The sequence below is a fragment of the Nycticebus coucang genome, chromosome 4, assembly GCF_027406575.1.
Source record: "Nycticebus coucang isolate mNycCou1 chromosome 4, mNycCou1.pri, whole genome shotgun sequence".
In the NCBI taxonomy this organism is placed as follows: Eukaryota; Metazoa; Chordata; class Mammalia; order Primates; family Lorisidae; genus Nycticebus; species Nycticebus coucang.
The window spans coordinates 57,127,876-57,154,083 of NC_069783.1; the positions used below are offsets into that span (position 1 = coordinate 57,127,876).

General features: G+C 37.4%; 1 long non-coding RNA gene across 1 annotated transcript in view; it reads left to right on the forward strand.

The window, feature by feature from the left end:
* The window catches only part of LOC128583894 (uncharacterized), a 432,742-nt gene that overhangs the window by 223,378 nt on the left and 183,156 nt on the right, over nucleotides 1-26,208 (forward strand). The window contains exon 2 of the long non-coding RNA XR_008379579.1: nucleotides 25,250-25,278. This is a non-coding gene — a long non-coding RNA (uncharacterized LOC128583894). The remainder of the gene's footprint in view (nucleotides 1-25,249; nucleotides 25,279-26,208) is intronic.

Here is a 26,208-nt window from a genome sequence, read left to right on the forward strand (position 1 = left end):
TCATCACTGTTAAAAGCAAACAGTGAGGACTGCATCCTCTGCAAATACGCATCACTTTGGTTTAGTAGCTGGGACCTGTGCACCTTTGAAATCTCATTTTGTTTTTGCTGGAAGAATAAGAATTTGTATAGCAGTGTTCAAAGAACTCCCATCCACTTAAATGAATCCCAGACTTGTGAGGCATTTCATCAGCCTCATTGCTTTTATTACTTTCTCTGGCCTAAAGACATATGACAAGAGGAGAATAGTATTTAAGACATTTTATGTATGGTGGAGGTTTTTTTATTTTTTTGGTCCTAGTGATGAAGAAAATTTTCTTCCTGCCTAGAAAGCTGATTTTTATACAGCTTGACTAGTGACATCGCTCTTGGGTGGCAGAAATAAGTTTTGCATAACTTTTAAGCACCCAGATTGACCTATTTAACAGATACCCAGTGCTACATAATGTATTTAGGTTAAGTATTGTGTTTGAGCTTCTTGTCACTCTTGTACAAGTCTTACTTTCCTTGAAAACCTCAGCTATATCATACATACAAATATAGGCTAAGAGATGTTGCCTGACATCAAAATGTAATAAATCTGTACATAACATAATTATCATGTCACCCAATTGTATCACTGGAGTTAAAGAGGAATCGAAGATTTTGATGAAAAATCTGCCCTACTAGTTTTAGTATAAGGCATTCATGATGCTACTGTTAACTGTGATGAGCATCTGAAAAGAATCAGCAGAGTTAAAATGCTTTTGAACACTGTTATTATTTGGAATACTTTTCTTAAAAAATTAAAGAAAATGGTGGTCTGCTATCAATTTTTGTGAGTTTTTACTTGAGAAATCAAATATTAAGTTTTGACACTTGTCTCTAAGGTTTTTTATTTTTTATTTTTCCTAGCAGCAATTTCTTAGGTAAAAATTGAAGCCTGCATATGGGCAGAGTCATTATCCTAACCCACTGGAACACAAGTCTATCTAGATTATAATAATAACGCATTGCTTCTGAGGTTCTTAAATTGCATAAAAGTGAATATGAAATTTGAAATGAAATTCAAAAGTTACTTTAAGCCAGCTTTTAATAATATTTATCAAATCCACTTGTCAACATGGAAAATATTGATTTAAAACTTTGGCACTAATAATATTTCCCTTTTATTTTTGCATTCTTATTCTGCTTTCCCTCCCCCAGGACCCCAAAATAAATGCCTGAGCTTTTAGGTCAACCTATGTCTGGAAGAGACAAGGCAAAAAAAAAAAAAAAAGCTACTTTACCTCTTTAGTATCAATATGTAATACGCTATTCCCATTTTATTGCTTACAAAACTAAGACCTATTTGCCTAAGAGCGTAAATCTATGGTATACTGTCAGTTAGAAATCAACTCTCCTGCCTCATCATGTAATAGTAGCCAGGCTGTAAAATCAGTGGATCTCAATCTTGGCTGCGCATTAAAGTCACCTGGGGAGCTTTTGAAAAAAAATACCAGTGCCTGGGCCCCACCTCAGTCCATTAAGCTGGAATCTCTGGGGACGGGGCCTGGGCAAGGATTTTGGTTTTTAAAGCTCCCCAGGTGATTCTAATTGTGCAGCCAGGGTTGAGAGCCAATGTTTTAAATTAAACAGAATACAAGTTTGTCCTCAGTCTGCAGGAATCACTTTTTCAGCATTCATAGCTCTAGTCACAAGTTGCCAAAGGAAAATTAATTATAAACATGGAGCAGAAGAGAATCCATGTTATGAAACTCCTTTTTGTAACCTACTTACTAGAGACTAAGACACTTGACTGAGGCTTGAGAGCAAAAGCTCTGACCAAAAGTTATGAATAGGAAAACAGTGGCTGCCCTGGATATCTCTCAGAACAAGAACAGGTGAGACAGATAAATGTGAGGTGAGATAAATGCCAGGCAACTTACTGGCCCCCTCTAGTTCCTCCTCCCCACCTGTAAAGGACGGGTAGCAATAAGATGGTTAGGAGAATTTGATGACGACTACAACATACCTCACATACTGAAAGCATGAAATAATGTTTGAAGATAAAGAATGAAGAATGGTAGTTCTTGCTTTGGCCAAATAAGCAAAGCAATAAACTTGTCTGTTGTAATTTCTGTTTACATCTACACAATGGATAGAGTACAGTGATTATCAGGGGGTAAGTTATACATCGTAAAAGCAAATGTAAGTGCTCTTCAGATTATCTGTTATCTGGCCTGTGAGCTCTGTTTTACCTCAGGTGTCTAAAATGTGAACTCTTCTTCCTCCCCTTCCCCTTCCTAGTACTGTTTTCTTCTAGATGGATATGATGTAAATATAGCATGTTAGTATAAGCAATAATGGTGGGAGAGCATCTTTTTCATGATAGGGTTCAGATCCAAGAGCTTAATTTTGTAGCGGTGGTCATGTCATGGTGAATGAGGAATTCCATTCCTCAACCCCCAACCCCCGCTCTCTTCCCTTTCTCCCCACTTGCTTATTCTCCTACCCACCCTTGTATTAGCTCATCTACTGCCTTCATATTAGAATAGAGTACATTGGATTCTTGCTTCTTCATTCTTGTAATGCTTTGCTAATAAGAATACAAAGAGAAGAATACAAAGAATACAAAAGATGTAAAGTTTCCATCTTTTTAGTGGCTGAATAGTATTCCATGGTATACATGTACCACAGCTTGTTAATCTATTCCTGGGTTGGTGGGCATTTAGGCTGTTTCTACATTTTGGCAATTGTAAATTGAGCTGCGATGAATAGTCTAGTGCAAATGTCCTTATGATAAAAGGATTTTTTTTACTTCTGGGTAGATGCCTAGTAATGGGATTGCAGGATCAAATGGGAGGTCTAATTTGAGTTATTTGAGGATTCTCCATACTTCCTTCCAAAAAGGTTGTATTAGTTTGCAGTCCCACCAGCATCGGCAGCTTTGAGACTTTGTGATGTGGGACATTCTCACTGGGGTTCAGTGATATCTCAGGATAGTTTTGATTTGAATTTCTCTGATGAGGGACAATGAGAATTTTTTTCATATGTTTGTTAGCCATTTATCTGTCTTCTTTAGAGAAGATTCTTTTTTTTTTTTTTTTTTTTTTCACCACCATGTTCTTTTATGTAATGACTTGGGCTGTTACAATAATATTTTTATCTCTTTTGGTCTAATTCTTTTCTGAGTTCAAGACCCGCTTTCTAACAACCTTGGTGTCAATTGAATTTTCAGTTAATTCTCCACAGTGTAAAATAAAGTATTACATTAACATTTCTGACTCTGAAACAGAACTCTACTGAGCTCAACATGCTTAATCTGAGATCTGTGAAGCATTTTCTAATCAAAACTCACAGAAATTCTAGTTCAAGTTATGACCTGAATTCAACAAAGTATATTATTATTATTATTTTTTTTTTAATTTTTTTATTAAATCATAACTGTATACAATGATATGATTATGGGGCATCATACACTCACTTCATAAACCATTTGACACATTTTTATCACAGTGGTTAACATAGCCTTTCCGGCGTTATCTCAGTTACTGTGCCAAAACATTTATATTCTACATTTACCAAGTTTCGCAAATACCCCTGTAATATGCACCACAGGTGTGATCCCACCGATTCCCCTCCCTCTACCCACCCCCCCCTTTCCCACTTCCCCCTGTTGTTAAGTTGTAGCTGGGTTATAGCTTTCATGTGAGAGTCCCAAATTAGTTTCATAGTAGGGCTGTGTACATTGGGTATTTTTTCTTCCATTCTTGGGATACTTTACTAAGAAGAATATGTTCCAGCTCCATCCATGTAAACATGAAAGAGGTAAAGTCTCCATCTTTCTTTAAGGCTGCATAGTATTCCATGGTATACATATACCACAATTTATTAATCCATTCGTGGATCGATGGGCACTTCGGCTTTTTCCATGACTTAGCAATTATGAATTGGGCTGCAATAAACATTCTGGTACAAATATCTTTGTTATGTTGTGATTTTTGGTCTTCTGGGTATATGCCCAGCAGAGGAATTACAGGATTGAATGGCAGATCTATTTTTAGATCTCTGAGTGTTCTCCATATATCTTTCCAAAAGGAATGTATTAATTTGCATTCCCACCAGCAGTGCAGAAGTGTTCCCTTTTCTCCGCATCCACGCCAACATCTCTGGTCTAGAGATTTTGTGATATAGGCTAGTCTCATTGGAGTTAGATGATATCTCAAAGTAGTTTTGATTTGCATTTCTCTGATGATTAAAGATGATGAGCATTTTTTCATATGTCTGAAGGCCGTGCGCCTGTCTTCTTCAGAGAAGTTTCTCTTCAAATCCCTTGCCCAGCCTTAGAGAAGATTCTATTCCTGTTTCTTGCCTAGTGATATATGGGATTGTTGGATATTTCTTTGTTGATTAATTTGAGTTTTCTATAGATCCTAGTTATCAAGTTTTGGTCCGATTTATAAAATACAAATATCTTTTCCCCTTCTGAAGATTGTTTGTTTGCTTTGGTTGTTGTTTCCTTAGCCATAAAGAAGCTTTTCAGTTTAACTAAGTCCCATTTGTTTATTTTTGTTGTTTTTGAAATTGCCATGGAAGTCTTCTTCATAAAATCTTTCCCCAGGTCAGTATCTTAAAGTGTTTTCTCCACATTTTCTTTGAGGATTTTTATTGTTTCATGCCTTGGGTTTAAATCTTTTCTCCATCTTGAATCAATTTTTGTAAGAAGGTGAGAAGTTGGGTCCAGTTTCGGTCTTTTACATGTGATTACCCAGTTCTCCCAGCACCATTTATTGAATAAGGAGTCTTTCCCCCAGTGGACGTTCTTGTTTGGTTTATCAAAGATCAGGTGGCTGTAAGACGGTAGTTTCATTTCATGGTTTTCTATTTGGTTCTAAATGTCAATGTATATTTTTGTGCCAATACCATGCTGTTTTGATCACTATGGCCTTGTAGTATAGTATAGCCAAAAGTCTAGTAGGGTGATACCCCAAGCTTTGTTTTTATTACTAAGAATTAATTTCTTTGGTTATATGAGGTTTCTTCGAAATAATAACGATGAATTATTTTTTCCAAATCTTAAAAGTATGATATGGTATTTTAATGGATATTGCATTGAATGTGTAGTTTGCTTTGAGTAGTATAGACACTTTGACAATGTTGATTCTCTCAGTTATGAGTATGGTCTGTTCTTTCATTTGTTAATATCTTCTGCTATTTTTTTCCTTAGTGTTTCATAATTTTATTTGTACAGGTCCTTCACCTCTTTTGTTATGTGTATTCCTAGGTATTTTATTTTTTTGAAGCTACTGTGAAGAGAATTGTGTCCTTGATTAGCATCTCATCTTGGCTGTTATTGACATATACAAAGGCTACTGATTTTTGGATGTTGATTTATCCTGAGACATTGCTGTATTTTTTTGATCACTTCCAGAAGTCTTGTGGTTGAGTCTTTGGGGTTCTCTAAGTATAAGATCATATTGTCAGCAAAGAGGTAGTTTGACCTCCTTTGCACCCATTTGGATGCCCTTTATTTCCTTCTCTTGCCTGATTGTATTAGCTAGAACTTCCAGCACCATGTTGAATAGTAGTGGCAATAGAGGACAACCTCGTGTGGTTCCAGTTCTAAGTGGAAAAGCTTTCAATTTTACTCTATTCAGTATAATGTTAGCTTTGGGTTTGTGGTAGAAGGCTTCAATCAGATTAAGAAATATGCCACCTATACCTAAATTCTTAAGTGTTCCAATTAGAAGAGGATGCTGAATTTTATCAAATGCTTTTCCTACATCCATTGAGAGGATCATATGGTCTTTTTTTTTGCTTCACCATATGGTGAGTAATGGTTATGGACTTGTGCATGTTAAACCAGCCTTGCATCCCTGGGATGCAGCCTACTTGATCATGATGAATGATTTTTTTAATGTGTAGCTGTAATCTATTGGCTAGGATTTTATTGATAATTTTTGCATCTATATTCATTAGTGAAATTGGTCTGAAATTTTCCTTTTTAGTTATGTCTTTTCCTGGTTTTCGTATAAGGATGATGTTTGCTTCATAGAATGCGTTGGGGAAGGTTCCTTCCTTCTCAATTTTTTGGAATAATTTCTGCAGTATGCGTGTAAACTCTTCTTTGAAGGTTTGACAGAATTCTGGTGTGAAGCCATATGGACCAGTGCTTTATTTTATTGGGAGATTTTTTGTTGTTTCTTTGATCTCAGTTCTTAAAATTGATCTGTTCAACAGGTGTATTTCTTCTTGATTATGTCTAGGGAGAGGGTGTGATTCCAGGTATTGATCCATTTCTTCCACATTGTCAAAGATCTGGGCATAGAGTTTCTTATAGTACTCAGAGATGATCTCTTGTATCTGTGGCATCTGTTATTATTTACCTTTTATCATTTCTGATTAAGATTATTAGAGATTTTACTTTTCTGTTTCTAGCTAATCTGGCCAGGTTTATTAATTAATTTATTTTTTCAAAAAGCAAACTTTTTGCTTCATTGATTATCTGAATAATTTTTTAGTTTCAATTTCATTCATCTCTGATTTATTTTGGTTATTTCTTTTCTTCTGCTGGGTTTGGGATTAGATTGTTCTTCTTTTTCCAATTCCATAAGATGGTTCATAAATTTTCTGATGGCCTCTCTTTCTGTTTTTCAAATGTTGGCATCTAATGAGATAAATTTCTATCTTAAGACTGCTTTTGCTATATCCCACAGGTTTTGGTAACTTTTATCTTCATTGTTGTTATGTTTGAGGAATTTAACAATTTCCACTTTTATCTCTTCCTGAACCCAGTCATCATTCAGCATAAGGTTTTTTAGTTTCCAAGTCTTTGTGTGAGGATGAACATTTTTTGTGGAGTTGAGGTCTACCTTTATTGACTTGTGGTCTGAGAAGATACAAGTTATAATTTCTATTCTTTTAATTTTGCTGAGGTTTGATTTATATCCTACAATGTGGTCTATTGTGGAGTATGTACCATGGGCTGATGAGAAAAATGTATATTCCTTAGCTTTGGAATGGTGTGCTCTGTGTATGTCTATTAATCCCATTTGTTCTAGGGTCACATTTAAGTTATTTGTGTCTTTGTTTAGTTTCTATTTAGAGCATCTGTCCAGTTCTGTCAGAGGGGTGTTAAAGTCCCCGACTATTATAGTGTAATGGGATATCATATTTCTCAGACCCACCAAGGTGTGTTTCATAAATCTGGGAGCATTTAAGTTGAATGCATAAATATTTAAAATTTAAATGTCTTCTTGTTGTATTGTACCTTTGACCAGTATATAGCGTCCATTTTTGTCTTTCTTAATTTTAATTGCTTTAAATATGCTTGTATCTAAAAATAAGATTGCGACTCCTCCTTTGTTCTGATTTCCATTTGCTTGAAATACTGTTTTCCATCCCTTAACCCTGAATATTGATTCCTTCAAGGCTAGGTGTATCTCCTGGAGACAGCATATGAATGGTTTGTGCTTTTTTATCCCATCAGCCAGCCTGTGCCTCTTCAGTTGTGAATTCAACCTATTGACATTTATTGAGATAATTGATAACTGTGATGGAGTTCTACGCATCTTATACTGTGACAGTCCATGGTGTAGTTTTATCCTTTGCACCATTGTGGATGGTAAATTTTGACCTTTAGCTTTTGGGAGTTCATTTTGCTAGTGGTCCATTGTGGTGGTCAGTGTTGAAAATAGGTATAAGTATTTCCTGTAGAGCTGGTCTTGTTGTGGCAAATTTCCTCAGTGCTTGCATGTCCATAAAAGATTTGATTTCTCCATCAATTTTGAAGCTTAGTTTAGCAGGATACAGAATTCTGGAATGAAAGTTGTTTTGTTTAAGAATATTGAAGGTGAATGCTCTTCTGGCTTGGAAGGTTTCAGTTGAAAAGTATGTTGTCATCCTAATGGCTCTGCCTCTATAGGTAAGTTGGCACTTACTCCTGGCTGTTTGCAGAATTTTTTATTTCATCTTGACTTTGGAGAGGTTCATTACAATGTGTCTTGCAGAAGTTCTGTTTGAGTTGATATGATCAGGGTTTTGATATCCATCTGAAAGGAGTGTATCGGTGTCTTTGGTAAAACTTGGGAATTTTTTGTTTATGATGGTCTCTGGTAGGGCTTCCATTCCTTTGGGACAATCTTTTTCCCTTTTAGGAATCCCTATTATTTGTAAGTTTGAACACTTCATAGAATCCTGTAGTTCTCCAAGTGGTTGTTCTGTTTTGTCTCTCTTCTTTTCTGCCTCTTTAACTACCTGGGTTAACTCAAAAACTTTATGCTCTAGCTCTGAGTTTCTTTTTTTCTCCATGGTCTAACTTATTTTTGACACTTTCTCCTGCATCTTTACATTCCTTGATAGTCTCCTTCATTTTCTTAAGCTCTGCCATATCATTTCTATATTCTACATATCTCTTTTCTGACTTTTGTTTCTATCTTTCCATTTTCTTGTCCATTCCTTTAGGGTCTTTATCATCCATATTTTAAATTCCCTTTCTGTCAAGTCCATCAATTCTTTATAGGTGGAGTCTTCTGCAGTAGCTGCCTCACGGTCCCTTGGGGTAGTTCCTCTGTTTTGGTTTTTCACATTGCCTGAATTTTTCTGTTGGTTCCTCCTCATGTGTTCTTTCTTCTTATTCACCTCCCTGTCTTTCTTTTTACTTCTCACTGCCTCCTTTGCTTCAAACAGAAGTCCTTGCTCTTGATGACAGTATATTGCACTATTTCTTTGGGACACCAGGTGGAGCTGTGTGACATCACAGCCAACAACCACTATGATCCTTATTCCAAACTTAGTTCCCTTTGGTGATTGCCTGATTATTTCCTCAGCATTCGGACCCTGCCAGGTTGGGATCTTAAAGCTCACAAAAATCCTTCAGGGGCAGGTCTCGCAATGCCCCCTGACTCTAGTTTCCATGGGGTGCAGGAGTTCCTCAGCAAGAGTTGAGTTCTTATTCTGGCAGGTGGAATTAAGACGGCTGTGCTTTAGGCCCCCGCTAAAACCTCTCAACCTTCCCACAATGGCAGCCCCCTGGCCACTGAGATCTTCTCAGTATGGCTGTCTCACTAGCCCCCAAACCTATGGCAAGTCCACTCCAACTGACATTCAAATCTGGTTGCTGTATACTGTTCAAGTCCACCCACTCTTCCAAGCTTTCCACTCAATACACAGTTCCCCCCAACAACTGAAAACTTCAGAAAGGCTTCCTCCTGTCCAAGGCTTCTGTGGGGGGCCAGCCAATCCATGTTGGTTGTGATCACTTGCCTAATTCATCATATTTCCACTACTCTGGATCATATGCGTATTCACCTCCCTACCTCCTCCACCTGTCCCCTGACCTATGACTCTGAGTAAGTAATGCTGAGAGTAAGACCTATGACTCTGAGTAAGTATGCCAGGTAATGCTCTGTTCTCTCTTTTCTCCCAGTCATTCTAGGTGAGCTCAGCTGAGCAATCCTTCTGGTCCAACATCTTGCTCTGACCCCCTCCATTATTATTATTTTTTTAAATATTAAAATGGCATGTAAACTTTTTTCTTTGAAGAAAATACAATTTCCTTTTATAATTATAAGATTTTCACAAAGAAGGATGCTTTTAATCATTTAACTTAGAGAACTTACAGTAATACTGTCCTTTACCTTGTTATAAGTCCAAGGAGAGCTACATTTAAGTGAAATGGATTGTGTACTTTTCAATTTAGGCATGTTCAGGAGCATTTCTTAGGGGACTTGCTTTTCTTTTTAGGTAACAATATTGATGACACCAGTCTGAGAATCTGCATGTTAATATGTAAAACTACTACATTAAATAAACAAACAAATAAAAACACAAACCAAAAAACACAAACTGCCCTTTGTGGAAGAAGAGTGTTCCTCATGGTGTTCTTTCATGCTCACCCCTTTGTCGTGTTCCCAAGGCTGCAGGATGAGTCTTCATTTTGATGAACAGCCTTTCTCAGGAAGTGGGAAGCAGAGAATAAGAAACTAAACTCTCTTTAAAGTGTGTGCTAAATGATTCACAACAGTGTGAATGAATCAATTTCTGCAAGTATTCCCAACCTTTTAAATATGTTGTCTGCCAAATCTCTGCTGGATTAGATTCAAGTTTCTTTTAAAAAAGCACCTTTCTTCATGACACCTCTCTTCACACAACTCACAAGTATACAAGGCATTTTTGAGCTTCATTATGCTTGCCCCAGGGCTAGTGTTTTAGGGGAAACATTTAATATTAATTTGCCTTTACATTTAAATGTCTTAAGGCCTGCCTATTTCATTGTCATCATTGCCATTAGGATTAGAGTTCATTTTAGTGGTTCCAATTGTTTAGGAAACCAGCAGAAATAAGAGAAAATGAGTTTTGGCTTATGCCCTCTGATGTACAATTATTACCCCATCCCACATGGAAGTGAAATATATTCTTTTAATATATATTTTTTTACTTTGAGGAAAAATAAGTTTCATTTTATTATTAGTTGTTAATATCTTATTATGACAAATTTATAAATTAAACATAGAGTTTGATACTATCCATAGTTTTAGGCATCCACTGGAGGACTTGAAATGTATTCCTGAGGCTAAAGGAGGACTACTTTTTTTCTAATTTCAGAAAAACATGGCAATATAAATGTTTTGGTTACATAGATTGCTTTTGTACTGTTTCAGTCAAATTATAAGTGTGCCCATCATTCAGATAGTGTGCATTGCACCTGTTAGGTGTACATTTACCCATCTCCTCCTTTCCCCTCCTGCCTATTCAAATTTGATGAGTGTTATTTCTATATGTTCACAAAAGTGTTAATTGATTAGTTCCAATCTAATAGTGAATACATCTGGTGTTTGTTTTTCTATTCTTATGATATTTCACATCAAAGAATAGTCTCCAATTCTATCCAGGTTGTTATAAAAGGTATTAGTTCGCCATTTTTTGTGGTGAATAGTATTCCATGGTATACATGTACCACATTTTATTAATTCACTCATGTATTGATGGACACTCAGATTGTTTCTACATCTTTGCAACTGTGAATTGTACTGCTGTAAGTATTCAAATGTGGGTGTCGTTTTTGCAAAGTGTCTTTTTCCCTTTAGGTAAATACGCACTGGTGGGATTGCTGGATGGAATGGTATGTCTACTTTTAGTTCTTTGAGGAATCTCCATACTACCTTGCATAGAGGTTGTACTAGTTGCAGTCCCACCAATGGTGTATAAGCATTTCTTTCTCCTTGAATCTGCATCATCATTGGTTGTTTTGGGACTTTTCGATAAAAGCCATTCTCTCTGGAGTTAAGTGTTATCTCATTGAGGTCTTGATTTGCATTTCCCTGATGATTATAGCTGTTGAAAATTTTTTTTCATATGTTTGCTGGCCATTAGTTTATCTTCTTTTGAAAAGCTTCTGTTCATGAGCTTCTTTTTAATGAGGTTGTTTGTTTTTTCTTTCTGATTTGCTTGAGTTATTTGTAGATTCTGCTTATCAACCCTTTATCAGATGTATAGCATGAAAATATTTTCTCGCATTCTGTAGGTTGCCTGTTCACTTTAATGATTGTTTCTTTGGCTGTGCAGAAGCTTTTAAATTTGATCAAGTCCCATTTATTTATTTTTATTGTTGCTGTGATTGCTTTTGGGCATGCTGCTTTCTAAACTAAAAGATTCCTGCCCCATCCTCAGATCTTAATTCGAGATGGTGGAGGTAGGGTGCAGGAATCTGTTCACTAGGTTCCCCAAGTTAAGCTTGTTCAGGTTTGAGAACACTGCTAAAGAGTTTTACCATTCTTTTTGACCTCTCTATTCATTTCTATGAATAACCAATCCCATTGCACAAGTAGGGTATTTTATTCTGAGCATAAATTTGTTATACAACTACACAAGAGGAAGACAGATTAGCTATCAGGTAGTTATTAATACAGTGTATAGGAAAAGAAAGAGATAGATTGTTAGATGCAGATTGTTTTTAAGAAATTAGTTCATGAAGATTTGTGGTTTGGGTACTACACTCTCATATTCTTGTACAGGTCAACTCTCCCATCTTTCCTCTCCCTCATTGTATATTATCAATATAGTAGAACTGTTATGAGGTATCTTGGAATTTACATTCTGCAAGCTCATTAAACACATTTCCCCCACTTTGTGGCAAATCATCATCACCTTAAATAAGACAAGAAGTTTTTGACAGAACAATGAGGAACTCTGACCTAGACACAAACAATGGTTAGTGTCTTAAAGGGTACAACAGAATATCTATGTGTTATATAAGGACTCAAGATACTGTGGTATTTAGGTTGGGGTACAAGAGAAATATGATTATTATGTTTGGAAACATTTACAGTTTTGTTTTGATTTCTTGGTCTTATAAAATATTATTTTTTATTTACCATTTTGCAGTTTAAATAGATATAGTTGTAAATTTAGGATTGGTTTTTTTGTTTAGACATAGCAGGGACATTTCCCTTAGGTAAGAAGTGGAAGTTAATGATTTAGTAAGTTGTGAGGCTCACATGGGTTTTGGATGGAAGCACTAGAATGGTTTCTGGTGGGTTACTTTCATAAAAGTATTCTTTTTTTTTTTTTTTTTTAAACATACGCCTGACATGGAGGCTTCATTGTATCTCCTGTGCAGACCAGAGTGGTTGAATTATAAACTTCTCCCCAATGATGCCATCCAAATTTCATTCTTTGAACAATTAAAGACAAAAAGACAAGAAAAGAACAATCACATTTTAATGTCCTACATGCAGGCCCTAGTTGTCTTTCCTGTGCAATGATTAGTTTCTGGACTAGTCAGGTAATGTTTCTGTTGCTCAGTTCTTAACATTGAAGCTCATTCTTCCCCCTCAAGGGAGAGGAAGACAATGCAGCCACTAACTGTTTCCTCTCCCATGGTCTTCCTAAGCCAAGCATGCATTGATGAGAACAGGAGTGAGGAAAGAGGGCAGGGCATGTGGTCTCATCTAGAGTCTAGCTACCGCTTACCCCACAGACTGGATGTTCCTCAAATAAACGAAAGTAGCTTTTGTTTTTCTTTCCCACCCATGTCAAGTTTTTATGTGGGGGTTGTTAAAGGAGAGAGTTTTAGTCTCTAAGGTGATTTGTTCTTAGTCCCTGCAGGGCTGAGGATGATCCTGCAGAAAAGGGGACAGCTGGGAGCTCTTTGCTACCCCCACTCCCAGCAGCAGGGGCTGGACTGTACTGAGTGAAGGAGTCTGGGTGGACCACCAACAGTATCTACTTTACGCCTTTGTGTTTCACCTTTTCAGTCTTCATTCTGTTCAGAAACTGTTAGAGACTACTTGCTGCCTACCTTTCCATTGCTCCTGTCTTTTTAAATTACCAATATTTCTTTCATTGCTCTTGCTGCTATTCCTAGGTTAGCAATCCCCTTTTGTCCTACCCAGCATGCATGAGGCCCTTCTCTTCTTCTCTACTTGACCTTCTCCCTTGGCCATTTCTTCATCTTACGTGCTTTCTTCGTCATGCCTAGAAGTCAACAAAACTGTGATGGCATCCCCATCCTAATACATTTGTGCTTTAACCTCTTTCCATCTGAGTTTCTTCACCCACAGACAGGACTATTTAGCTCCTGTGGTCAAATGTGATGATGCATTGTAAAGCTTTATAAAATTCTGCCTGGTTGTAAAGACAGAGCAACTCACAAAGACTCTGTGTTCTCTTTATTCTATGAACTTTCTTATACTTACTTGGTGAGCTCATAGGTTGTTTATCCTAACTATACTTGAATTATGAAGCAGTATTACCTTTGGAACTACCAACTTCTTAACTACACTATAAGCTTCCCAAAGGCAAGTACCCTAATTTAACCAGCTTCCATAATAGCTAATACAGGACATTTTCCATGGAGTTTTATAAATTAATATGCTTGGTTTTAAATAACAAAATACTTGGCAACTCTTTGTATCTGGACTATAAAAGTATGCAAAGAAGATGAGTTTGAAGTCCAGGTGATTATAGTTGAAAAATCCTTGTGAGTTTAGGCTTACAGTTAAAACAGAAACTTAGAAGCTGGTGGTGATATATGATATATAATAAATAGTGAACAAAAGCTAACTGGAAAAGAGAGCTCTTTGTTTTTAGGAGAGACCTCTAATCTAAATATATATAGGAAGTTAATGACTCTAGTTATTCATATAGGAGTGAAGAGGCTCCAAAAAATCATCTCCTAATTGTGGTAGAACCTCCATAGTTACCACCTCCCTGTATGGACCTCCTCCTAAGTTGACCTCATTTTCATATGTGCAGACCAAACATGTACCATATGTATGTATCAGTTTTAGGCCTAGTTCCTTATGTGACCATCTCTTTATGTTGACAAATTTCTTACAGTCACTTGGGCAGTCAACTTAGAGAGGTTCTCTATATTTGCTTTGTTTTTGATTTTATCAGGTTACAGTCAAATAAAATATATTTTTAAAGCATGGTCAATTTCCTCAGAAATTTTGAGTTTGTATTCTATGCCTTCTCCCAAGAATGAAATATTTAGTTAGGATATTTAATTGCAACTATATGTTAAAAGTGATCACATTTAGTTGGTTCATGATAAAAGGCAAAGGCATTAGGGGTTATTTATTATGTTCTTACTGGCTAGAATTTAAGTGTATTCTATCCTGCCCCAGCGGTATTTATAAACCAGCCTCTTAGCAAGTCTGCCTTTCATGACTTCACTCCATGTACTGGGCTTGTACAAGTGGCTATTGAACACCAGGCAAGATGATTCACTTTTCATTACAAGATGGAAAACTTCTTTCAGTCTGGTTCTGTCCAGGTATCTGTTTTCCACTACTGGTTAAATACCAGTGACCTGTAAGATGGTAAGGATGCATTGAACACTTTTAGATAAATAGTTCAGTTTAAAAATCTGAAACTTGAGGTTGTGATGAAAAAACACAAGTGGATCATTTCATAATAAATCCAACTTACTCTTCTCCTTTATCTCCCACCTATGACCCTAACTACAGAGATAATTATTTCTAGTATAGTTAGTACTTATCTCCTTTTAATATGATTGATGGTTTATGTGTGTTTCTCAACTGAAATTTAGAAGATAAGAAAAGATAGGATACTTGGAATGTCATATATAGGGAAGCCTTTCTGTCAAATGCATTATCGAAGCTGAGAAAAATGAAATTGAAACAAAGAACACCTGCTACTTAAACTCATTAAAAAAAGTAATGTTCTTTATTTGCTGGCTGGAAATATTGTATTTTCAGAAAAGAGAAAGTTCTAATCTAGATGGGAGAAAATGGGATCAATATGCAATGATATGAAATCAGAAATATTATGAATTGGGTAGATTTCAGTTTGTGCAGGGATAGGTGTTCTGTATAAAAGTGGTTTTGTTCATCAGGTGGTGCACATTTTTCTCAAACTGCAGCAAAGAGAATAAAATCGGTTTGTCATGAAAGATTTTTTTTTTATTGACATCTTTAGCTTGTCTTCATGCCAGTAATTAAATTGCTAATTATGTGTTTCTGTTACTGTGGTCATGCTTTTATTACATAATTGCTTCAAGTTTAGCTCAAATCACTAACAATATTTATTTAACCTTTTGTGCATTAGATAAATTTTAATATATAAAAGCTTTGGAATGAGTTCATTGACTCTGTTTTGATTAGCAAAATCAAAGGAATTCTAACCTTCCTTATAGTTACATGGATTGTTGGTCATGTTTTCAATGAGATTGCTGATAATTATTAATTTGAACAATAGCAATCGTTGAAAGACCATTGAGATAGAAGAGAAAAAAACACAGAGAAAACTTTTCAAAAACCTAGTGTGTATTCCAGGAAAAGAAATAGTTTTGCTTGAGGTAATTAGAAATATAAAATTAACAATTTGATCTTGATTATGTATCCATATTTTTCAAAAAATATTTGATTAAGTTGTGAGTAATTCATTTACCAAGCTCCCACTCCCTCCCCCCACCCCTGCTTGAATGTAGTAATAATTTTTGTCGGGGTTTCAGTGTATTCATGATTTTTCCTCATTTGTTTATTTTATGCAAACCATAAGAGACATTTTTTCTCCATGAAGATTGCCTCTTTATTTTATTTTGAAATATTTGTATATTTATTTCATTAAATGAGATAATGCTTTTTCTTATTAACATAATTTCCAGTACATTAAACATATTTCTCCACAGACAGAAGAGAGGAATCAAATTAAATGACAGCTAAATCACTTGCAGCAATTTCAACTGTTAAAAGAAATAAGTGTCTCTGTTTTCTTTGTGATCACAAGATGTGCTGTAAAGGGAAATGAAATACTAAAGAAAGAGGAAAACATAAAGAAATAATGACTGACTTATTGCAGTAATACCATTGAGAGAAGAAAAATTCACTACGAATAAAAGGGAAAATAATATAGTGGATTTGAAAGTTACCAAAATTCATTTCTTATTGATGAGTTCAGTGCAAGCCTAATACTAAGTAAGCTGATGAAAAAAAAAATCAATGCAATAACCTATGAATGATGAAAGTTGAAATAAATACTTTGTGTATGGAGGACCATTATTCCAAATGTCTTTAATTTTTTAATAATTCATGTCTTTATGTTTATAAAAAAGGGAGGCATTATTGCTTGGTGGACTCAAAATGCATGTAAAAAGCAGCTGCTAGAATGCCATATTTAGTAATAAGTCCAAATGACATTGGTGACCTTCTGATTTTTAGTATTATGTCTTGACTTTGACATAAGTATATCGGGGGGAGTGAGCTTGAATTTTAAAATCGGTGCTAACAAAGGATGCTGGTACATCTCTACAGCATACCCTCTATTGAGAACAAACTGCTCTCCAAAAAGATAATTAACTTTGGGACCCTAGAAAGCAAGACTGAGAATATATATTATATGTATGTATGTGTACAGTAAAAATATTTATGCTTGTAAATATTCTGGGGGTCAGCGATGGCACTTCTTGGCAAAATCAGCATTGCCATGCACAGGCACATACATATATCCATGCTCACACGCGGGTTTGTGCCATTGTTAATGTGCTCAAATCACAGTGTACAAGTTACCTGGATCACAGTATTTGCAGGTGGGCTTATTCACTCATTTTCTCTCTTTTTACACATCATTAATAAAACAAATAACTAGTTAATTCAATCAATTCAATCAGAAAACAGTCAATTCAGTAGGGGAAAAAAAAAATCACTCCAGCCATTTTTACCAAATTGATTCTGACCGAATTAATCAAATACAGTCGATCTTACAGCCACCTCTTCTCAGATGTTTATCTTTTCCTTCCCTCAATCTGTCTGTACCCCAACCCTTCACTCTCTCTTTCTTTCCCTTTTGTCCCCTTTCTGGTTCTTCCTTTTTGGACTCCTTTTTTTCTTCCCTCCTGCATGTTAAGAAGCCTTTTCCGTGGAGACCTTTTCCCCTCATCCTCCCCTCTCCCTTTCCACCACAAATACACGCCACCCTGCCCTACTGGAAATAAAAAGTCTAAAGCTGATTTTTCTTTTTCTGTTTTTGAATTGCAGACATTGAAACTATTGCTTTGCTGAAAACATCTGACTGTCAGTCTAGAATATGATGCTTAAGGTAATAATTGTGATTTTTTTCCCTATGTTTAGAGAACTCTTCATTCAAATGGTTCATGGGTGCTCCCCCTTGTTATAAACTTTCCACCATCTCTTGGACTGTTTTCTCAGTATAAAATCTTTGTGAGGGTATGTGGGAGCTGCAAGGCAAGCAGTTTTCTGAGGGATGGGGAGGGTGTTGGGGGGACAGCGTTAATGTTTGGAAGTCCTTTTGTGTGTTCACTTTGGAAACACTTCTTATCTTTCACTCCGGATACCAGGGATAAGGCAAGAGTGTAGGCCACATGCGAGAGATTTTGAATTATGCATTAAGCTGATAATGCCCCAGAATGCAAACTTATGTCAACAAATATCTCAGCTGGCAGGAGGAGGGCAGTCACCTCACCACCGTGGAGGGTACCACATAGGGAGAGAAATCGAGGAAGGCTAGGGGAAGGGTGAAAAAGGGCTCACATCCTTTTAGCTTGGTCTGATGAAAAAACAAGAAAACTAAGTTAATATTGAAGTTATTGTTTAAAGTGATTTAACCAAGGTAACGAGACAATGTCCAGCGCGAGGCCTGTGCGTGCACATTAGCATTTGTGGTGGGGTTAGCCCTTCTCTGGAGCACTATGTAAAGAAATTCTGTCTAGGAGACAAATTTGTTTGAATCCTTTAATGGAACCTATAAGCTCTTTGAAAAGGTGAGATTTTTTTGTGATGAAATTTGCAAAATTCATAATAGGACGCTAAAGGTTTTGTTTCCTTGGTGTGTACTCGAAAAGTGGTAGAAGTTAACAAGAAGCAATAGGGTTAAAAGAATGCTGTGGATTATTTCCCTGGCTCATGACACAGGCTTGCCCAGTGCTGATGAGAACTGATTCTGTCATCTTGGCATTGCTTCTCCTGCTTTAGTAAAATGCATCAATAAATGTGACCGTCTTCTACTGTGAGAAAGAATGGTGGGACGTGGGCCTGCACACACGTGCACACAGACACAAAAGACTTAACAAAATATTTAGTGATGTCTCCCAAGGAAATGGAAGGTGTCTGGGGATGGGTGCCTAGGACATGGACAACTGAACATTGCCTATTTTTCCTTTCCAAAAGGAGAAGGAATTACATATGCATTTTGTCATTTTCCGAGTTTTAGACAGCAGTTGGCAGCCTCTGATTCTGCACCGTGAAGCTTTTGCTTAGAGTCTCTGCATCGAATCATTTGTGAAATCGAATGCATTTGTGAGGCCGGTTCTATCTGCACACATGCATATACACACCAACAAATTAAAAATGGATCTGGGAAAACACACTTCTCCTCGGAGAGTCATATCAAGCAGTGTTTAAATTAAATAATTTGCAGAGTGTGGGGAATAAAGCTTTTGTAGCAGTATCTGGAGGTTATCTTCCCTGGGGAAATTCCTGCCATTAGTACAATCTGGTGCATGCCAATGAGACACGCAGGCATCATACACACACTACTAGATAGGTTTTATTTCACATCCAAATTATATTTATTTCATTGGGTAATCTGCCATTTTGTGTTTGTGTCGAGGGGGAAAAAAGAGGCAAACCTCTTGTGATGGGTTGAGGTCATTAAGATCCAAACAAAGTGAGGAGAGGTGATTTGTGGGCAGGAATGAGGGAAGGCTGATTGCTGGCTTAAAGCCACTTACCCCACACTAACCCCAGAGCTCCTCGGGGGCACGTGGCTATGATGGGAGACTGTTCAGGCTTAGGTCTCTGATTTTGCTCCCAGCCCACTGACCCATGGTGAAAGAGGAGCCATTGCTGTGATGAGATAATGTGACTGGGTGAGCTACAAGTAGCTGAAATTGCTGCTTGTCCTGCTCAGCCAATACCTCATTTGACTTGGATGTTAAGGAGTTTTCCAGTTAGAGTCTCAAGCCATGTCTTTAGTTAACTCATTCCTCTGTAGCTGGATGTAGTCTTAGCTTAAGGAGCACACCCAGCCACCTGTGGAGAGAACGAAGTTGATGGCCTTGAGGATGGTGAGTGAAATGTTAGCAGAAGAAGAAAGGCCGACAGGGGTGGGCAAAGGGGAAGAAGGTATCTACGTATATACAGGGAATTAAAAAAGAAGTCCTAGTTATAAAAGTTGACGTAAGTCTCAAGTGAAAGTAGTTATTTTCTTCAGGTCTAAGATTATCTTTGTGCCCTTAGATTCCCACTTTTATCCCATACTTAGGAAAATTCTGTTTACAAATAACTAGTAGCTACACTAGAAACTGGGAGTTAAACTCACATCCTGCCTCCCCAATACTAAAGACCAGGTGGTTTAAGCGGCTGAGATTTATTTTCTCCAGTACTAAAGGTGGAAGTCTGAGACGCAGTGTGGGCAGGTGGTTCCTCCCAGGCCCCTGGCCTCGCCTTGCCGAGAGCGGCCTTCTCTCTGTGCCCTCCCACGGTCCCCCCTCTCCTGCACCAAGTTCCTCTTTTTACAAAGACACCAATCATGTTGGATGGGGGCCCATCCTAAAGGTCTTATTTTTAACTTAATTACTTCTTTAAAGATCTTATCTTCAAATACGGTTGCATTCTGAGGTGCATTCTGGGGATTAGGATATCAATATATGAATTTGGGGGGGCATGCAATTCAGACCATAATAACTAGACTTCCAGAATATTTGGTAGAATAATTTTTTCATTCATTTTTTTGCTAGCTCATTTAGAGATTTATTCCCTTGACCTTCATTCTCTTCTTCATTTTTGTTAATAACTAACTGAAAGTAATTTATTATAATTATTCTAGGCGATTGTGTTTTGTTGTTTTAAGAAGTGGAATTTGGGGAGAGAGGTAAAAGCTCATTTAATAACACATTTTTAAAAATTTTAAACAATATAAATTTGAGGGGTTTTGTTTTATTTTGTTATTTTAAGGAAGCCATGTCTTTTTGCTGGAACAGCATGGCACACAGTTTGATCTTAGAGGTTAAAAGAGCAGAATTATTGAGTCACTGTTCACCAACCTTGGGCCACACTGTGACCTTGGCCACACTGTGCCTCCCATACCTCCTGTCTATGTTGTGGGTAATAAAAAGAATGTCTTCAAAGGATTGCTGAGAGGATTAATTGAGGTAATACATGTAAAGTGCTTAACTTGATGCCTGACTCACAGTAAGTGCTCGATAAATATTGTTAATCTTTTTTTTTTTTTTTTAAATCATAGCTGTGTACATTAATGTGATCATGGGGCACCATACACTGGTTTTATAGACCGTTTGACACATTTTCATCACACTGGTTAACATAGCCTTCCTGGCATTTTCTTAGTTATTGTGTTAAGACATTTACATTCTACGTTTACTAAGTTTCACATATACTCGTCTAAGATGCACCGCAGGTGTAATCCCACCAATCACCCTCCCTCTGCCCACCTCCCCCCTCCCTCCCCTCCCTTTCTCCCTTCCCCCATTCTTAGGTTATAACTGGGTTATAGCTTTCATGTGAAAGCCATAGATTAGTTTCATAGTAGGGCTGAGTACATTGGATACTTTTTCTTCCATTCTTGAGATACTTTGCTAAGAAGAATATGTTCCAGCTCCATCCATGTAAACATGAAAGAGGTAAAGTCTCCATCTTTCTTTAAGGCTGCATAATATTCCATGGTGTATATACACCACAATTTATTAATCCATTCGTGGATCAGTGGGCACTTGGGCTTTTTCCTGACTTAGCAATTATGAATTGGACTGCAATAAACATTCTGGTACAAATATCTTTGTTATGATGTGATTTTTGGTCTTCTGGGTATATGCCTAATAGAGGAATTATAGGATTGAATGGCAGGTGTATTTTTAGATCTCTAAGTGTTCTCCAAACATCTTTCCAAAAGGAATGTATTAATTTGCATTCCCACCAGCAGTGTAGAAGTGTTTCCTTTTCTCCACAGAGATGTTGGTGTGGATGTGGAGAAAAGGAAATATTGTTAATCTAATAACCATAATAACCACAGATACTCATAGAATTCTGTGTTGTACAGTGGTGTCAGAGCCAGGACACTAGGTTGCCGCCCTGGCCCATGAAACTGCCAGAATGCTGACCACTGTACAAGCTCGCTTGGGGCATGGCTCCCCAGCACTTCTGGGGAGCCTATTGTCTCCATCAGGTAAGGCTCCCCATCAGGAGGAGCCAGTTGTGTCAGTCAGGTCAGAGGTGCGGGAGCACCTCAAAGGTGCCCCAGTCTGTCCTAGTAGGAGGAACCTAATCAGAGCCCCGACTCACTTTGCCCGTGGCTATTTACACCGCAGGTATAGAGACTGCCAAGCAATGATGTACGTGCTCTCTGGCTTTTTAATGAGAGACCAGTCCCTTCTCCATTTCCTTATTACCAAGGTGTTTCTTCTCAGGGGTCTCCTACACAGTGGTACTGGCAAAATGTAATACTCTTTCTGAATTTCATCTGATCATAGACTAATTTCCTGCTTTTAGAATTGAAGATAGGAGTAAGGTTTTTTCTTAATTAATTTCTTTTTATTTTAAGTGGACTTTGATAGATGATTGGACTTAACAAAACACAGCCAGGCTTTAATACCATTTCCTGTGTTCCCAAAACCCAAAGGTCATTGGTCAAAAAGTATATTTAAAGGGACAGGGGAGCAGGGCAGCTGGAGTCTTCTGATGGCCTGTGGGTTCCGAGGAACCTGGGATTTTTCTTCTCCGGCGAATCTCAGCTCGTGCAGGATGAATGGCTAGAGCTGGCACGTGTCCTGTGGTCTCACAAAGGAACCAGGCACCCATCCCTCTCTTTGTCCACTGGAGGCAGTGGCTCTGCCTCCTAGTCTGGGTGGCCCAGACACAATCAAGGGCCACTGGACGTTCAGGACTGGGACATCAGACAGATGATGCCCACAAGTTCTTTCAAAGTGTGTAGTGAAGAGCCAACACTTTCTCTGATGTATGACTGCCATCATCTGGTACCACCCAGCACTTTAGTCTCAAGATCCTCAGGGCTCAACCACTTTAGAAATAGTGTGGTGCCCAAGAAAATTGCTTTAAAGTAGCAATTCTGAAGGAGCCCTTGGCTGCATAAAATCCCGTGTAAATCTGCACTAAGAATTAGCTCCTGAATTTTGAGAGAAGGTGGGAAAGTAGAAATACACTTTGAGTGAATACAAAAATTAAAGATTTCGAGCTATGTTAAAACAGAGTATACCATGGAGTACTATGCAGTTATTTAAAAAATGGTGTTAGTATCTTTTGTAACAACCTGGATGGAACTGGAGACCATCCTTCTAAATGAAGTATCAACAGTGGAAAAACAAACACCACGTGTGCTCTATACTAAATCAGAGCTAGTCCATCAACACTTACATGCACCTGTGAAAGTCAAACTCAGCAGGAATCTGGTAGGTAGGTGGAGCGGGCAGGAGGGTTGGGTTAATTCACACTGGGTACAATGCGCACATTCTGGGTGAAGGGCACACTTATAACTTCAACTTAACATGTACAAAAGAAAATTATGTAACCAAAATTTGGGTATCCCTGTAATATTCTGAAATAAAAAATGAACTACCCTCCCTCTTACCCCAATAATGGTAATAATCCTAACAGCTGTACAGGCTCTTCATTTTTCCTGTCTCCTTCAATCCTTTCCATATCCTATGAGACAGGTACTTCATCTCAAGTTTAGGATGAACAAAGAAGTAAAGGAGATTGTAGGATTCACACCCAGGTATTTGGCCTACAGTCTATGACAGAGCTTGGTATACTTGAGGATAATAAGAATCAACTGGTGGGGGCGGCGCCTGTGGCTCAGTGAGTAGGGCGCCGGCCCCATATGCCGAGGGTGGCGGGTTCGGACCCAGCCCCGGCCAAACTGCAACAGAAAAATAGCCGGGCGTTGTGGCGGGCGCCTGTAGTCCCAGCTGCTCGGGAGGCTGAGGCAAGAGAATCGCGTAAGCCCAAGAGTTAGAGGTTGCTGTGAGCCGTGTGACGCCACGGCACTCTACCCAAGGGCGGTACAGTGAGACTCTGTCTCTACAAAAAAAAAAAAAAAAAAGAATCAACTGGTGGGTTTTAAAAAACCACATATTTTTAAATTGTACATAAGAATAAATTTCAGAGATAGTCAGAATCTAAGCTTTAAAAACTATTAAAAATATGAAAGTAATAACATGACATTTTTTAAATGATTGTCAGTTGGGGAAGATGATTCTGAGGAATAAGGGCTTCTGTATATATATATATGTGTATATATATACACATTACATATAAAGTTCAAAACCAAATAGTGAGTTTTCAGAAAGTAGTAAGAGAAAGATACATCATATAATAGAAAGATGGGTGTAGGATATGAAAGAAGAATTAATGGAAGAAATAGGGGCTAATATGCATATGAAATGAAGCTGAAAATGAAATTTCAAAATGAGATGACACTTTTAAAACACTGGATTTGTAAAACATTAAATTATGAAAATTATTTACCATCAAAGAGGTGTGACGAAATGGACCTTCTTGTGTTTCTTGTGAGTGAGAGCACAACCTGAGTTGGGTTCAGTGACTCAGATTTGCATTCTTAGCACTTTGGGAGGCCAAGGCAGGAGGATCACTTGAGGCCAGAAGTTCAAGATCAGCCTTGGCAACATAGCAAGACCCTGTCTCTCTCTTAAAAAAAAAAAAAGAAGAATTAGTTTAGGTGTGATGGTTAGTGCTACTAGTCCTAGCTATTTGGGAGGCTGAGGTAGGAGGATCCCTTGAACACAGCAGTTGACAATTGCAGGGAGCTCTGACTATTGTACTGCACTCCTACTTAGGTAACAGAGCAAAACCTTCTCTCTAAAAAGAAAAAAATAAAATAAAATGCATAGTTTTGGGGTACATTTTTAGGAATCTATACTACAAAAACACTTGCATATAGATGAAGATAAAGTATAGGACTGTTGATAGAAACATTGGGTTTTTTGGTAAAGCTAGCTAATAAGTTTGGAACAATAGTAAAAGCAAGCTAGACACTAAAATAATTACGATATATACTATGGAATACTATGTAGCTGTTATAATAAGAAAATTGGTTGCTTTTGGTAGATCTAGATATAAAGCAATATAATGTGAAGTAAAAAAGTGAAAAGAAAAATTCTCAGACTAGTGAAAAAGTAAAAAGAAAAAGTCATGGACTAGTCCAATTTTGACTATGCAAAATATACACATGAATAAATTAAAAATGAATACTGAGAGCTACCAACATAAGAACACTTACATGTGTAAAAATAATTAACTTTGTGCGGGATAGCTATTGAAGGGATGGCAAAAGCGTTCTTTCATGGTTTTGCTTGTACAGAAATGTGTGTTAATTTTTAGTTATGGACATATATTTCACTTTCACTTAAAAAATTTTAAAGTGACTCCCCTAAATGTTACTGAAACCATTTATTGACTTGAGAAGTTTTCTATCTAGGTATGCATGGATAAAAGGTGGATCACAGATGGTGGCTTTATGGGTGATGAATTTTCTTTCTTTCTTTTGTATTTTACGTGCCTTATATTCTTGGGACCCAGGGATCTGCATGTTAAGAAGCTCCTGAGATAAGTCTGGCAGTTAGCTGGATTTGAGAATAATTGGCAAAAGCTGCATATCTCCTGAGGATTTAAGGGCAACATGGATCTTAGAATTTGAACGTGTCTAGAAAGAGTGGTTTCAGTTTGATTTTGGTTGGAAGTAAATCTCAGAGAACATAATTGTTTCCTTTACATTTTGTGAATACTGACTCAGCTCTTCTTCTTGGCTTCCAGATTCTGTGAGGATGCTGTCTGCCACGTTGGTGAGTGTTCCACACACACTGTGTGCCCTGCACCTCCTCTTGCTATTTATATCAATTGTATATGGTTAGTGCTCTCATTCCAAACTCCATCACTTCCCAGTATGTATTGAATTGTTTATAGAATAACCAGTGGGGTGGTTTCAGAAGCCCCATACCCGATTTGCTGCGTCTTCTTTGACCTCTTTCTATTTATTTTCTGTTAGGGACATGACACAGAGTTTTCGGGTTATTGAGCTCTTAGAAAAGAGACATTATTACCTTTTACATGTGAGTGCCTTCTTTTCCTGTATCTATCATTGGAAAAGAAGGGCCAGATGTGTGTGCTTTTTAAAAAAGAACCTTGAATTAATCTACATAACTTTGACAATCTTGTCTGCCTGCCATCATGTCTTTCAGACATGTCAGTATGCACACCAAATGTTTGTCCACTTCATGAGACACTTATTTTTGTATTCTCCGCTATACTGGTACTTGCTTAGAATGAAGTTACCTCTTGTCTGAACTGGGGACTAAGATTCATTTCTCTCATGTGCTCAGTAGGTCCAGGCTTTCCCATTACGCCTTCTAGCCCTTACGTATTCTTGTTTGGAAGGTCAACTCATGGATGAACTGTTAAATCCCCCAGTGGCTACTACAGCAATATTCTTTGGAGAAAAATATAAAATATACATTTGTGGTCTGTCTGTAGGTTGAGAGTCTTCTTTATATTCCATATTTTGGAAGCTCAATAAAACTGGCATTCCTAACCTTTAGGTCACACCATGTACCCCTGCCTAAGTTTCTCTTGTTTCAAAAGTAGCTACAAGAATGAGACTTGTTATAATGAGACTTGTTGGCGGGAGTGAGGGGGAGCTCTTGGATAATTAGGATTCATCTACAACTAGAGTATTTTATTAATTACACATTGTAATCACATGGATAGTCACAAAA